At 40.2% G+C, this 15,882-nt stretch overlaps 1 long non-coding RNA gene across 1 annotated transcript; it reads left to right on the forward strand.

Moving 5' to 3' along the window:
- The first annotated feature begins 308 nt into the window (after nt 1-308).
- On the forward strand, nt 309-15,833 carry LOC108514118 (uncharacterized). Its single transcript, XR_001881107.1, has 3 exons — nt 309-449; nt 13,659-13,911; nt 15,456-15,833. It is a non-coding gene; the product is annotated as an uncharacterized LOC108514118 (long non-coding RNA).
- The last annotated feature ends 49 nt before the right edge of the window (nt 15,834-15,882 follow it).

Consider the following 15,882-nt stretch of genomic DNA (forward strand, 5'->3'; position numbering starts at 1 on the left):
TGCAGGTGTAGGTAGGATCCATGGACCAGAACACTCAGACGCGCCGGTTCCTCGCCACCTGGCGCCCACGCAGGTGAGGCTGGGAGCCGCCTGAAGGGACGTGCGGGCGCGGGGGTCGCAGCTGCGCAGTGAGGGCGCCCGAGGCTGCCGCGCAGGCAGGGCTTGGGGGCGGGAGCCAGGCCCACAGGGGGCGTGAGGGCCGCGGGTGCAGGGCGAGGCTGTCAGGGCGTGAGGGGGGAGGGTGGAGGGCGGCGATGGGAGGGCGAGGCTGACAGCGGGAGAGAGCGCGGTGAGATCGACAGGGCAACTAAGGGGCTGTCTGCGGGGTCCGCGTTGAGCTGTCAGGATCGCTTCTCCGCGAAGGCGCGCTTGTTCCTGCGGCGGTGCCTGCCTGTGTCGTCGTCCCTTCTTCAAACCTCAGGATTTCTCCGTGTTTCCCAGACCGTAAGGTACATTTAAACTGCTTTCGTTTTGTCACATATACCTTTATATTATGGACATAACACTTATTACTTACGTTTCCAATTTGTGAATTATTCATAATTTACGGAAGCAGTTATTTTTAGTTGACATATTGCGTATATTTGTGGATAACAGTGTGATATTTTGATTCTTGTATTCATTGGGGAAGATTCAGTCAAGCTAATTCACAGATGCGTCAAATCACCAGCTAACTAATTCTTGATGGTGAGACCACTAAAAACCTGTTACTTCGCTATTCTAAAATGTACGGCAGGACTTTGGAGCAAATGATACTGCCCGGCCTCAGTAGCCCGAGACTGCGCATTTCTGAAGCGCAGGGTCCCCATTTCTTAGGGGGTCGTGGCTGCATGCAGGTAAGCAAGGAAGGGTGTTTGGGGTGCTTTGTGTGCCCTGTTAATTTTGGGTGCTTCTGTGTTCTGAGAACTATGTGTTTGAATATGTATTTGAAAAATTCAGTTGCTTTAACTTTTCCTTTGTTTTACTCTGTAAACAACTTTATAACTTTTACTGACTTTACATTTAATATATTCTTCTTTTTCTAGGTTCCAAAGGTGGAAACACATGACAGATTTTTGGTCTTTTCATCGTTTCCTATCTATGTGTTCAATGGTATTTATTTGCCTATACGTTCTGGTTTCCTTTCATCCTACAAATTTTGATAAATTGTGTTTTTATTTTTCATTTAGCTAATTTAAAAAAAAGATTTCTCTGGAGATATCTTCTTTGCTCCATGTATTATATGGAAGTGTGTCGTTTAATCTCAGTGCATTTTGGGATATTCCAGTTACCATTCCAGTTATCTTTTGATTTCTATTTTAATTCCACTGTGGTCTTAGAGCTGACATTATATGATTTACTTTTTAAAAATTGTTAGGGTATTTTGTGTCCCAGAATGTGGCACATTTTGCTGAATATTCCTTGTGAGCTTAAGAAGAATGTGTCATCTGCAGTAGTTGAGGGAAGGAGACTGTAGGTGTCAGTTATGCCCAGTTGCTTGTTGGTGCTGTTGAGTTCAGCTTTTCCCCCCTAAATTACTGCCTGCTAGATTTGTCTGTATCTGATATAGGGTGTTAATGCTTCCAATTCTAATACTGAATTCATCTTTTTCCTTGTGGTTCTGTTGATTTCTGCCTCATAGTTTACACTCTGTTGTCAGGCTCATAGGTTTTAAGAATTATGACATCTTATTGGAAGAGTGGCTCTTCCTCTCTGTGTAATGCCCTTCTTTAGTCCTGATAACTTTTCTTGCTTTGAAGTCTGCTCCACCTGTAATTAATATAGCTCCTCTTGTTTAACTTGATTAGAGTTAGCATCGTACATTTTGTTCCATTCATTGACTTTTATTTGTCTTTGTATTTAGGTTGGGCTTGTAAATAACACAGTTGTGTCTTGTTTTTTGATTCACTTTGTCAATCTGTGTTTTTACTTGGTGCAGTTAGACCATTGACATTCGAAGTGGTAAGTGACACAGTCGGATTAATATTTATCATATTTGTGAATGTTTTCTATTTGTTGCCCTTGTTCCTTCTTCCTATTTTTATCTCCCATTCATTTGCTGCCTTTTGTGGTTCTCATTGAGCATTTCATATTTTTCTGTCTCTTGCATTTCTAAAATATCAGTTATATATAATTTTATTTTATTGGTTTAACATTTTATATTCTTAGTTTATTATAAAAGAACAATTTCTTGAAAATAATAGAAAAAATTATTAAATAATATATGCTTATGTATATATCTCATATAGAAGTATATATGTGTACAGATATATGCAGATGTGCATGTCTGTATGTGTGTGTGTGTATATATATACACATATATGTATGAAGTGGGTATCAGCAATAATGCAAAGGACAGGAGAAAGGAATTAAGATTATTTGTTATTACAGGATACAGTAACTGTGAAGCAATATAACTTTATTAGAAAAGTAGCTTAGTTTCATATTGTTTTATATTTTTGTTTTTTATTTTTTAGTATTATTTTATTTTTTCATAGTTTTTATATAATTTTGATTTTTTTAACTTTATATATTTAAATTTAGGTTTGTGGATACGTGTATAGTTTTGTTATTTAGGTAAACTTGTGTAACGGAGGTTTATTGTATAGATCATTTTATCACCCAGGTACTAAGCCTACTACCCAACATTTACTTTTTCTACTCCTCTCCCTCCTCCTACCCTTCACCTACAAGTAGGCCCCAGTGTCATTTGTTCCTTTCTTTGTGTTCATGAGTTCTCATCATTTAGCTCCCAAACAAAAGTGAGAATATGTGATCATTTGGTATTCTCCTCCTGTGTTAGTTTGCTAAGGGTAATAGCTTTTAGCTCCATTCATGTTCCTGTAAAAGACATGATCTCATTCTTTTTTTTCGGTTACATAGTATTCCATGATATATATGTACCACATTTTCTTTATCCAACCTGTCATTGATGGGCATTAAAGTTGATTCCATGTCTTTTTTCTTGTAAGTAGTGCTCCAGTGAACATTCATGTGGATGTGTCTTTTTGGAAGAATGGTTTATATTCCTCTGGGTGTATACCCTGTAGTGGGATTGCTGAGTTGAATGGTAGTTCTGATTTTAGCTCTTTGAGGAATTGACATATTGCTTTCCACAATGGTTGAATGAACTTACACTCCTACCAGTGGTGTGTAAGTGATCCTTTTTATCTGCAACTTCTCCAGCATCTGTTATTTTGACTTTTTAATAATAGCCATTCTGACTGGTGTGCGATGGTATCTCATTGTGTTTTTGATTTGCATTTCTTAGTGATACTGAGCTTTTATTCATATGCTTGTTGGCCGCATGTATGTCCTGTTTTGGAAATTATCTCTTCTTATCCTTTGCCTACTTTTTAATGGGGTTGTTTGTTTTTCTCTTATAAAATTTGTTTAAGTTTTTTATAGATGCTGGATATTATACTTTTATCAGATGCATAGTTTGCAAATATTTTCTCCCATTCTGTAGTTTGTTCACTCTAATAATAGTTTCTTTTGCTGTGCAGCGCTCTTAAGTTTAATCATCCCATTTGCCAATTTTTGCTTTTGTTGTGATTGCTTTCAGAGTTTTTGTTATGAAATCTCTGCCCATTCCTATATCCAGGATGGTATTGCCTAGGTTGTCTTCCAGGGTTTTTATAATTTAGGGTTTTACATTTGTCTTTAATCCATCTTGAGTTAATTTTTGTATATGGTGTAAGGAAGGGGTCCAGTTTCAATCTTCTGCATATGGCTAGTCAGTTCTCCCAGCACTATTTATTGAATAGAGAGTCTTTTCCCCATTACTTGTTTTTTTCAGCTTTGTCAAAGATCAGATGGTCATAGGTGTGTGGTCTTATTTCTAGGCTCTCTATTCTGTTTAAGTGGTCTGTGTGCCTGCTGTTGTACCACTACCATGCTGTTTGGGTACTTTACACCTGTGGTATAGTTTGAAGTCAGGTAACATGATGCCTCCAGCTTTGTTCTTTTTGTTTAGGATTGCCTTGGTTATTGGGGCTCTTTTTTGTTTCCATATGAATTTTAACACAGTTTTTTTCTAGTTCTGTGAAGAATGTCATTAGTAGTTTGGTAGGAATGGCATTTAATCTGTAAACTTCTTTGTTCAATATGGTTACTTTAAATATAATATTTCCAACTGTAAAACAGTCTATTGTACAAAAAGCCTCTTACCTTCCTGGCTGTTGGCCATTGGCTAAATAAAGTGCCTTTCCAAGGGGGGTTCTCTCACATGGCTTCATAAAATCCATCGTGAGAGACATTTCTAGCAAGACCAAAATCATAATCATATATGAGAATCCAAGTGACACTTTTATACCTTTGCACTATTCTGTTTCAAAGCAAGTCACAATTCCTGCTTAGACTCACTTGGATGGAATTACAGTAGAAGGATGTGTATATGAAAAGGTGGGGATAAGTGGGCACCAACTTAGAGTCTACTTGACACTTCAGGTATTCTCCTATATGAAACAGTTTCCTGGCCTTCACTTCTTTTTCATGACCTTGACCCTTTTGAAAAGTACCCGCAATATGGTTTTAGTGGATGTTTTCTCATTATTAAACTAGGAGTATCAATGAATTAAACACCTTCACTTAAATCTGAAGATAAAAAAGACCTAAAGAATATAGTATTCAGAAATACTCAAAGAGGAAAAACTATTTTTAAAGTATGGAATGACAATTCACAATATAGTTCAGTTCAGTACTTAAGGAAAACTGAGATATTAAGGAGATGCACAAAGAAGGTATCAACAATATTGCTAATGTTTGTTTTTTTAAGCTTAGGAGTGACATTACAAAAAAAAAAAAAAAGTTTTAAAGGATGGTTTTACAAGGCCGGGGACGGTAGCTGATGCCTGTAATCCCAGCACTTTAGGAGACTGAGGCGGGCAGATCACCTGAGGTCAGGAGTTCAAGAGCAACCCGGCAAACATGGCAAAACCCTGTCTCTAGTAAAAGTACAAAAAATTAGCCTGGCATGGTGCTGGATGATTGTAATACCAGCTACTAGGGAGGCTGAGACAGGAGAATCGCTTGACCCCAGGACGCGAAGGTTGCAGTAAGCCGAGATCACGCCACTACACTCCAGCCTGGGCAACAGAGGGAGACTCTTTGTCACACACACACACAAAAAAAGGGTTTTATGGTTTTAGATTTACAGAACAGTTGCAAATCTAGTAGAGAGTTTCCATATACTCCATACACGGTGTCCTTTATTATTAATCTCATAGTGTGGAACATTTGTCAAAATTAACCAACCAGTATCATGTATTATCATTGAGTACTCTACAAACTTTATTCTGATTTTTTAGTTTTTGCTCAATGTTAAGTTTATGTTTTAGGATCTCTTCCAGGATATGTCATCACATTTAGATATTACGGCTTTATTGGCTCCACTGAATGTGATAGGTTCTCAGAGTTTCCTTGTTTTTGATGCCATTGACGTTTCTAATTTGGGATTTCTCTGATGTTTCTCTCATGATGAGACTGAACTTCTGGGTTTAAGGCAGGAAGAATACAGACAAAAAGTACCATTCCTGTCACATAATATCCAGGGCACAAGCTGTCAACAGGCTTTATCACTGTTGATGTTAATTTGATCACCCGGATAAAAGTCTTTTAGTTCTAAAAATCTCTTCTGTAAAATTATTCTTTTTCTCCCTTTTCATGTTGTGTATATAAATAAAGTAACTATATACAACACACACTCAATACTGGGAGAATGATACACCACTGCTTTTTCTTTGAAATATTTTTTTTTTAATTTCAATAGCTTTGGGATTACATGTAGTTTTTGGTTACATGCATGAATTGTATGGTGGTGAAGTCTGGGGCTTTTAGTGTACATATCACCCGAATAGTGTACATTTTACCTCATAGGTAATTTTTTATCCCTCACTTGCCTCCAACCCTCCTCCTTTCTGAATCTTTAATGTCCATGATCCCCCTCTGCATTCTCCTGCAAATCCATTGCTTACCCCAGACTTATAAATGAGAACATGCAGTATTTGGTTTTCTGTTCCTGAGTTACTTCACTTATGATAATGGCCAAATTGCTTTGAAAGGTATTATATTGTTCTTTTCTATGGTAGAGTAGTATTCTGTAATATACATACATACATACATACACACACACACACCACATTTTCTTTATCCACTAATTGGTTGATGGGCACTTAGATTGATTTCATATTTTTGCAATTGTGAATTGTGCTGTGATAAACCTATAAGTGCAAGTGTCTTTTTGATAGAATGACTGTGTGTGTGTGTGTTTGTGTGTGTGTGTGTGAGAGAGAGAGAGAGAGAGTCTCGCTTTGTCCTACAGGCTGGAGTGCAGTGGCCCAATCTCATCTCACTGCAACCTCTGCCTCCTGGTTTCAAGGAATCCTAGTGCCTCAGCTGCTGGAGGAGCTGGGACTGCAGGTGTGACACACCTGGCTAATTTTTGTATTTTTAGTAGAGATGGGGTTTTGCCTTGTTGGCCAGGCTGGTCTGGAACTCCTGGCCTCAAGTGAGCCACCTGCCTCTGCCTCCCAAAGTACTGGAATTACAGATGTGAGCCTCTGCACCTGGCTGAAACTGCCTTTGCAAAATTTTGGCTGAGACAGTGAAAGAGAATCTAACCTCACCGACTCTGTCTTGCTTCTAACCTTTAAACAGCCCTTGCTCCTTCCTGGGCATAAGCTCAACTCACTTTGGGAGAAACTGACTGCATAGTTAAAGACAATAACAGCCCTTTCTCAAAGCTCTTTCTTTGTAGACTGCCTTTGTAGGACTAACAAATTAGCCACATTATTAGAAATTATGGTTTAGGAGTCAGCAGCTGGAGGCTACAAGATTCTGACGGTCCCTAAACTGCTCCAAGGATCAGTGCTTGAGATATTTTGCAGACCCTGCCCTTGATGGATCAGCTGGCACCACCCTGGTGGATAAACTGCCTGATCTGATCTTGTGGCCCCCACCCAGGAACTGACTCAGCATAAGAGGATGGCTTGGACTCCCTGTGATTCCATCTCTGATCTGACCAGTCAGAGCTCCCAACTCACTGACCTTCCCCCACCCACCACATTATCCTTAAAACACTGATCCCTGAATGTCCTGGGAGACTGATTTGAGTAATAATAAAACTCCTCCAGTCTCCTGCACAGCTGGCTCTCCGTGAATTACCCTTTCTCTATTGCAATTCTCCTGTCTTGATACATCATCTCTTTCTAGGCAGCAGGCAAGGTGAACCCATTGGGTGGTTACACTATATGTCATTTTCAGCATAGACTATCTTCTTGAACATACATTTATTTTGCCCCACCCCAACCCCCAAAGGATGTGGCCTGGGGAAAAAAAAAAAAAGCTCTCAACACCTTTTCTTTTTTCCTCTGGATCTCCTTCTTTGAGGAAGCAGGGCGTCTGTGACAGGAACATTTTGATCCCAGCTCTTAGTCCCTCTTAGGTCTGTGGAAGCGTGAGAAGGTGTGGCCAGGACAGGGCAATCCTGGCTGAGCACAGGGGGTTGGCACCTCCTCCCTCCCTGGCACTATGGAGACAACTCCGAGTACTGAAGAATGAAACTAACACACCTCAAGGAAGGATATGTACCTTGATCCATGCCACAAAGACACACTTCCAGGATCTTTTTAAGATCTTACCCATGTTTTGCAGGGAAAAGCAACACAGAACTGAAGTGCCTTCAGTTATTTTAGGTGGGGCTATCTTGTACGCGGCAGTCCAAGGGAGAGAGACTGGGAGGTAAGGGGAGGGGACAGCCAGTCCTTCCAGTTAGCAAAGTTCATACTCACTCATTGCTTCTAACTCCCTGCTCACTCACTGCTTCTTAGATTAGGATACCCTGGGAGTCAGCTACAATAACCTCAGACAAGGAACCATAAAAACCTGAAATGCACATTGGTGCCACCCAACAGTGAAGCTTGGCTGCCAAGACAAAAAGTTGCTCTTTCTCCTCCTGCTACCCTGGATGTGCCAGGTTGTAATTTGCAAATGTATTGTCTGGCCTTTAGGGGTTGGCAGCTAACGATTGATTGCAGAAGGAACCTAGCCTAGGAGTGAGTGGGATGCCAGCACAAGAGAAACCCGCTGACCATGAGCGAGGAAGTGGGCTGTCACTAGACGCCAAACCTGCTGGTGCCTTGATCTGGGACCTCCCAGTCTCCAGACTCCTCAGGACCACTGCCATCTCCTGAAGCAGTCACCACATGTGCCCATCACAGCTGATGGTGGCAACTAACCCATGCAGAGTACCAAAATGAGCCAGGCTCTGTCTGCCCTCTCTCGTTAGTCACCCAGTTAATCCTGGCAACAGTCCTGGGTTCTCTGCATTTCCAGAGTGCAGGTCCTCCAGTAACCACTGAAATGCTTTCTCGGGAGTTGTCAACTCCTTAAAAACATTTCTCCTTACTTGGCGCAGAGCACAGTGACACCAGAAACAGGCTTCCCTGGACCCCCGCCCTGGCAGTGGCCATGCCACTTCACTCAGGCCCAGGAAGAAGGCAGGCTGTGGTCTTCCACTGGGCAGCAACACCGAAAGAATTTCTCACGTGGGTGAACTCTTGGATCACCGTGCCCAGTCTGACGGAGTCTGCAGCAGATGCAATAAGGGCTTTGGCGCCGGGAAGTGGAGCTCACCCATCTGCCAAGCCCAAGGTCGGGCACCCCTCCTTCATACCATCCTTGGGGACTTCCTCCCCTCCCCGGCAGAACACCACCAAGAACGGACCTGATGTTGCCAAGAGGGTGAATTTCGCCCAAGTCCTCTGAAATACGTTGCCACAATTTGTAACAGGAAGCTGAGTGAGGAGCACAAAGTGCTTCCAAAGGTCAGGTGATGGGCCACATCCCTGGCGGGTGTGTTGAGCTCCTGAACCAAAGTTTCTGCGACCAGCACCTTTGCCTCTCTGCCCCGGCCTTCTGAGCATGTGCTCCACAGACATTTGTGCACCGGGCAGCCAGCTACTCTCTCCTGTACTCCCGCAGCCCCAGCAGAGCTGCCACATGCACCTTCCACTCACCAGGTGGAATTTACCTTTTATCCTGTGCAGCAGGCTGCAGAACGTGCCCCTCCACTCCCTCCGTGTGGGGCTGCAAGGGTTCGGGTCCACCACCAAGGCTGCCTTTATGGAGAACCCTGCACTTGTCCCAAACCTGAAACCCCTGAATTGCTGGGTCCAGGAAGACTGGAGGTGGCGCCTGATAGAATGACTTCTTTTCATTTGGGCCTGTACCCAGTGGTGGGATTGCTAGATTGAATGGTAGCTCTGCTTTTAAAAGCTCATTGAGAAACCTCCATGCTGTTTACCATACAGGTCCTACGAATTTACATTCCCGCCAAGGGTGTATAAGCATTCCCTTTCACCTCATCCACACCAATATCAATCATTTATTGACTTTTTCATAACGGTCCTTCTGACTAGGCTAAGGTTGGTATCGCATTATGGTTTTAATTTGCATTCCCTAATGATTAGTGATGTTGAGCATTTTTTTTTCATATGTTTGCTGGCCACTTGTATATCTTTTGCCTGTTCATGTCATCCCCCCACTTTTTAATGGGATTGTTTATTTTTTTCTTGCTGATTTGTTTGTGTTTCTTGTAGATTCTGGGTTAGTCGTTTGTTGGATGGACAGTTTCCAAATATTTTCTCCCATTCTGTAGGTTGTTTCTTTACTCTGTCGATTATTTCTTTTGCTGTGCTTTTCAGTTTAGCTAAGTCTCATTTATTTGTTTATGTTATAGTTGCTTTCGGGGTCTTAGTCAAATATTCTTTGCCTAGGCCAATGTCCAGAAGATTTTTTCCTAGTTTTTCTTCTAGAATCTTGATGGTTTCATGTCTCACATTTAAGTCTTTAATCCATTTTGAGTTAATTTTTATATGTGGTGACAGATAAGGATCCAATTTCATTCTTCTGCATGTGGCTATCTTATTTTCCTAGCACCTTTTATTGAATGGGATGTTCATTCCTCAGTGTATGTATTTGTCTGCTTTGTTGAAAATCAGTTAATCGTAAGTATTTGCCTTCATTTCTGGGGTCTCCATTCTGTTCCTCTGGTCTATATGTCTACATTTATTCCAGTACCATGTTAGTGTGCCAACAGATGTTATAACGGACTGTGTTGGTTGACCTTGGGCTGGAAGGTGGCACTTGCAGGAGAGAGCCAGCTGCAGTCATGGTGGTGGGATTTATGCTTAGCCTTTGTTACCCAGGGGAAGTATTCAGCTGGTGGGAAGTGACGTGGAACTCTAAAAAGTCCCTGTTCCAGTTCTGCTACTAGGACAGGTAGAGGGGCAAAGCCAGGTGTGGGCTGGGTCGGGAAGGTCCATACTCTGCCTCTCCAAGTGTGGGTGTAAGCAGAAGCTGCAATGGTGGTCGGTGGACAGTTCACTGACCACTGGGATAATGTTCCAGGGAGGAGAACACCCTCTGCTCCATGAGAGTCTGTACATGGAGAGAGGGATAGAAAGTGGCAGGTCAATTCCCATGACCTTGACACAGAAGGTCTTACACATGCAGACTTCTGCTGGCAAAAACCCACAATAGCCAGCTAAGCCCCAGGCAGTCTAGGCTCAGAACACAAACCTGCCCCAGGCCACAAGACTTCCCACTGGAGACTGAAACTGGAACAGTAGCTCTGAGGCCACACCTCTTGATTTGACATGTGAAATAGCGGTACCCAGGTCCCATGACCCTGGCACAAGAATGCTTCCTTCATGCCTCTTGGTTCGGGCCTTCAGGGGTTCATCCTCTGCTCAATATTAGATCAAATACAAATCTTAGTTGGTCAGCTTCTCCCTCAGTTGGGGGCTTCTTCCAGTGCATGCCTACTGCCTGGGTTACTTCGCTGATTTCTTCAAGATATTCTGTGAATTAGGGTCAAGAATATCTTCCTTCTGTTGCTGCTGGGGTCTGGGAGTGCACACGCAGCACATCCAGGTGCCACTCTTACTTTCATGCTCCCCACCTCCATCACTGGGCAGGGTTCAGGCGCTTCCCTGTGACCTGGATTGCCTGGTTCCCCAGTGGGAATATATCACGGAGAGAGTCTCCCCCTTTTGCACTCTCAGGGCTCAGTTGCCCATCTGACACATGGTGCAAGTTGCTGCCTGCTGCTCCTTTCAAAGTATCCAGAGGTTCTTTCACTTTTTCTGTTGAGTTCCTGTGTTTGTTGGATACAAATTCACAGTGTGAATCTCTAGACAATATTTTGCTCTTTCTAAGCAGATGAGGCACACTAACAAAGCCTCCAATCTGCCGTCTTGAAAAACAAAAAACAAAACAAAAAAAAATGCTTTACTTTATGAGCAGAGGTCTACCAAAAGTTATCTGGAACATTCATCCTGGACGTGTCTATTCTTCTCCAATAATCGTTATATTTATGCAATCATTTTTGTATCAGTATGCAAACATTGATATTTATTTTACTCCTTACTTCTACTACTTCATTTATTTGTTTAAATTGTCGCAGTGTTGACTATTGGAAGTTCTTTCAGTTGGATCATTTGTCATTTTGAAACACCACCATAATTAAGCTTTGCTGCTGTTATGTGGTTGGTTAGTTGTTTGCGCTGTTTGGCATTTTATTTTTTCTGGCACTACTAGGTGCTTATGCTAATTGTGTGGATTTCCTCACAAGCCTGGTATTAACCATTGTTTTTCACAGAGCCCTGGTTATTTTTATTGGAAAACTGAATTAGAAATGGAGATCGGGCCCTTGGCACATTCATTGCTCCTGGGGCATCTGTTGATTCGTGATCTTGTGTGCTGACAGAGCAAATACATCTATGTATACTGATTCACACACACACACACACACACACACACACACAAATGTCTTATCATGTATCTGTATCTTTAAGTTAAACATGAATTCCTTCCTGATAACGCTCCAGCACCCCATGATCTAATCCAGTACCACATGAATCGGCGCCCCTATTCCCGCTTACTTGTGTGTAGCCTACCACACTAACAGTGATAAAGATGGTTCTGTTATTTAATCACGTAATCAAAGGACTTGTATAAGCGTATTCAGAATTAGAAATGTACATGGCCATAAGAAAGAACTTTACCAACTGAAGATTTTACGGATAAATCTTTACCCTTTAGACTCAGAATATCCACTGATTTGCTACATTACTTGGGTCAGCTGCTTTTCCCCCCTCCATTCAGTGAGGTTATTTCACTGATGTGTGATTTAATTCTTTTATGTGTATAGCCCCGTGCTATCTGCTACCTACTGTATAAGGTTTTTAATTTGTATATTGTAAGTTCACTTTTTGTATTATAAAGGTATTTAGGATTTGTAAAATACAATAATGTATTTATTGTTACTGTATAATTTCACTGCCCAGAGCGAATCTGCTGTACCTCAGCAGTTTGACCTGCCTCTCTTCCAAGCTCCTAGTAAATACCATTTTATTATCTCTATGCTTTTTCACATTCCAGAGTGTCACATAACCAAAATCTCACAAAGTATTTTGCCTTTTTAAATTTACTTTTTTTGCAATATACCCTTTAGATTTGTGAAGTGTATCTCATGGTTGCTTAGAGTTGCATTTTCCTAATGACAAAAGACTTAGGCCTCATATCATGTGCTTACTAGACACGAATATAGTATCTCTGGATACATGTGTATTCAGATAGTTTACCAATTTGATTGTGATACTTGCCTTTTTATTTTGAGTTGTAAAATATTTTATATGTTGTGGATAATAGATCCTTTTCTTCTATGTGATTGTGAAGATTTTCTTCTATTCTTTGCATTATCTTTTTACTTTTAATGATATACTTTGAATCCCAGAAGATTTTAATTCTTATAAAGTTAAATATATTCATGTTTATTTATTTTTGTTGGACTTTAAGTATCATATCTTAGAAATTATAGGAGTTATTGTTGAACCTAAGACCCAAATTACGTATTTCTATATTATCTACTATGGGTTTGGTCCATTTAGATCTTACATTTGGATATATGATTATTTTGAGCCAATTATGTATATGGTATGAGTGAGAAGTTCAACTTGCTTGTGGATATTCGATTGTCTTAGCAGCATTTGTTACAAATGTATTTTTCCATATTGAATTGGCTTGGCAACCTTATAAAATCATTTGACTATAAAGGTAAAGATTAATTTTTGGACGTTCAGTTCTATATTTCTTTGATCTGCATGTCCATGTTTATACTATTATTGAGCCTTTAAATTAAATTATGATGATACTGAGTTTTTCATGGATGCCCTTTAAGATAAAGAAACTTTCCTTATAGGCTTAATTTGTTGTATATTGTTATCAAAAATGGATTTTGGATTTGTCAGGTGCCTTTCCTGCATCTTTTGAGATGATCATATGGCTTTTGTTTTTTATTTTATTCTTATAGGGCATGATACTAGTTATTTTGTAAGTTGAACCAAATTTGCATTCCTGAGACAAATACCCTTGGTGATGGTGTGTAATTCTTTTTCCATTTGCTGATTTGTATTGCTAGCATTTTATTGAAGACCTTTGTCCTTTATTTATAAAACATATTGGTCTTAATTTTTCTTCCTTGAAATGTCTTGCTTTCATTGTAATATCAGTATAAACTAACTAACAGTATCCATCAGGAAGTGATCTCTTCTCCACTTGTACTGTTGTTTACGTTTTTATGAAGAGTTTGATAGATTGTTATTAATTATTTTCAGGTTTGGAATAGTTCACCCGTGAAGTCATCTCAACGAGCACAGGGCCTTCACTCCTCACAACAATCACATGAACTTGGAAGGGGATCCTTCCCCAGCTGAACCTTCACTTGAGACCTCTCAACGAGCACAGGGCCTTCACTCCTCACAACAATCACATGAACTTGGAAGGGGATCCTTCCCCAGCTGAACCTTCTTCACTTGAGACCTTGTCCTTGGCCATCATCTGCATCTGGATTCATGACACAGAGAAACTGTGAGTAAAAGCCACTTAGTATGTGAGAATTTATTTTGCAACAATAAATAATACACTTGACAGTAAATGCAATGTGGTATCCTGGGCAGAAAAAATGACATTACTTAAAAACCCAGTAAAATACGGAAAAAGCCTGTAATTCAATAAATAGTTTTGTGCCAGCTATTTTTTAGGGCTCATCGTTGCATGTAATTCAAGGATATATAAAGTTTTCTGTGCATATTTCTGTGTATTTAAAATTATTTCAAAGACAAATATTTTGAAAAAAGTATTAAATGTGATATTAAAAGAATTTCAAAGCACAAACAGAATACCTTCAGCTCAGGAGATGAAGGGCATGCAAAGCATTTTTCCATATCAGTTTACCAACTTGAACACAGGTACACCTGCTTCAGGAAGATTCCCCCCAAGTTCCAGAGACTCATCCTCTTTCATCTTCTTCATCATGTTCTGCATTTTTCAGTCACCAGTTTTAGCATCAGTAACCACTTTTTCAAAGACAGATGCCTATGACTCACGTGTCTCAAAAAGCCCCATTTTCAGATATTATTTAACAGGAATCCAACAAACAGACCAGAATTTATTCAGAGCTTGCAGTGAGGAGTGCCTTAATGCCAACATGACTATGTTGACAACACATCCTCTTGTGAGTGAAGCATTCACACAGAATGAGTTGCTGAAACTCAATAACATATGTTTACTGTACAAGTAAGGTAATAATATAGTGCTCTATAATTATTCTGGGGACATAGGGGACATTTGTCCAAGATTTATGAGATGTGAGCAACCAAGAGAGCATGAACACTGATGTTTTACAAGTACTCCAAATCAGTAGATGGGCATTTGATTTTCCAGTTAGGGTGGCTTTCAGGGTCTCTTGGCTTCAATACTGTACACACAGAATTTCAGTGACAGATCTTGGTTAAAATAACAACAACAATAACAACCCCTCATCTATTATATTGCAGCCTGGCAATTTAACTTAACTTAATTTCACTGCATATAAATAGCAACTTAATTTACATTAATTTCACTACATATAAATAGCAACCCTATACTCCATGCAAACTAGAATGGCAGTGGAATTTATATAGTGAAGAAAGTGACAAATTATTTTCCAAATTTAAAGGAAACTTAAGGTTTTATAGGGAAACAAATAGAGGTAAAATATTTTAATCCTTATTTTTCTGATAATTGTGTTCTGCTCTTATAAATAGAAAGCTCTACTTTCGTTATTTTGTAATATAGTGAGTTTATCAGCCACATGCATGAAAATTGTATAGTAGAGGTAGGTTTGTGTCCACTTGGTTGGTTCATTTGACTCAGACACATCATTTACTTTATCTCGAATGGTTATTTTTTAAGCCTTGGTTTTGTACAACATGTAAAGGCGTCAGTCTTTGTGCAATATTAAATCTTCATTCAAGTAACTTTTCTTTGTGTCTCTGCCTTTGTTTCTGCATTGCTCCTGTACTCCTGTGAACTGTATTTCAGTGAGTAATGATGACAATAGCAGCCATGCTGTCTCCCATTCTTACCACCAGATATGAAGAAATGCTAGATGCAATCCAGCCAATCTGTACTCGACTCTCAGTTCCATCTTCTCAACTCACAGTGTCTTCCAAAGTCCATGCCACACCACAGCCTGGAAAATCTCCCAAAGCAGTATCTTGAAACAACGGTAGAGCTCATGTCACAGTATTGTATGTCTCAGGTATCACTGTCCTTCACTGTTTGATATAGTCTCTCTTACAATTGTTCCATACACTTTGCCCCTTTTGCGTTTGTTTATACATGTGGTATGGCATGTCTTAACCTCACAGTGAGGGTATTAGAATAGAGTTTTGCATATCTAGAGGTGTGGATCATGGGGAAGCATCTTAGAACCTACCTGCCACATCAGGTCCTGTCTAATCTGTATCAGTTTCTGGGTCTTCACTTATTTTTTTTTTTTTTTTTTTTTTTTTTTTT

Source organism: Rhinopithecus bieti, unplaced genomic scaffold, assembly GCF_001698545.2.
Source record: "Rhinopithecus bieti isolate Rb0 unplaced genomic scaffold, ASM169854v2 scaffold_32955, whole genome shotgun sequence".
Classification (NCBI taxonomy): Eukaryota; Metazoa; Chordata; class Mammalia; order Primates; family Cercopithecidae; genus Rhinopithecus; species Rhinopithecus bieti.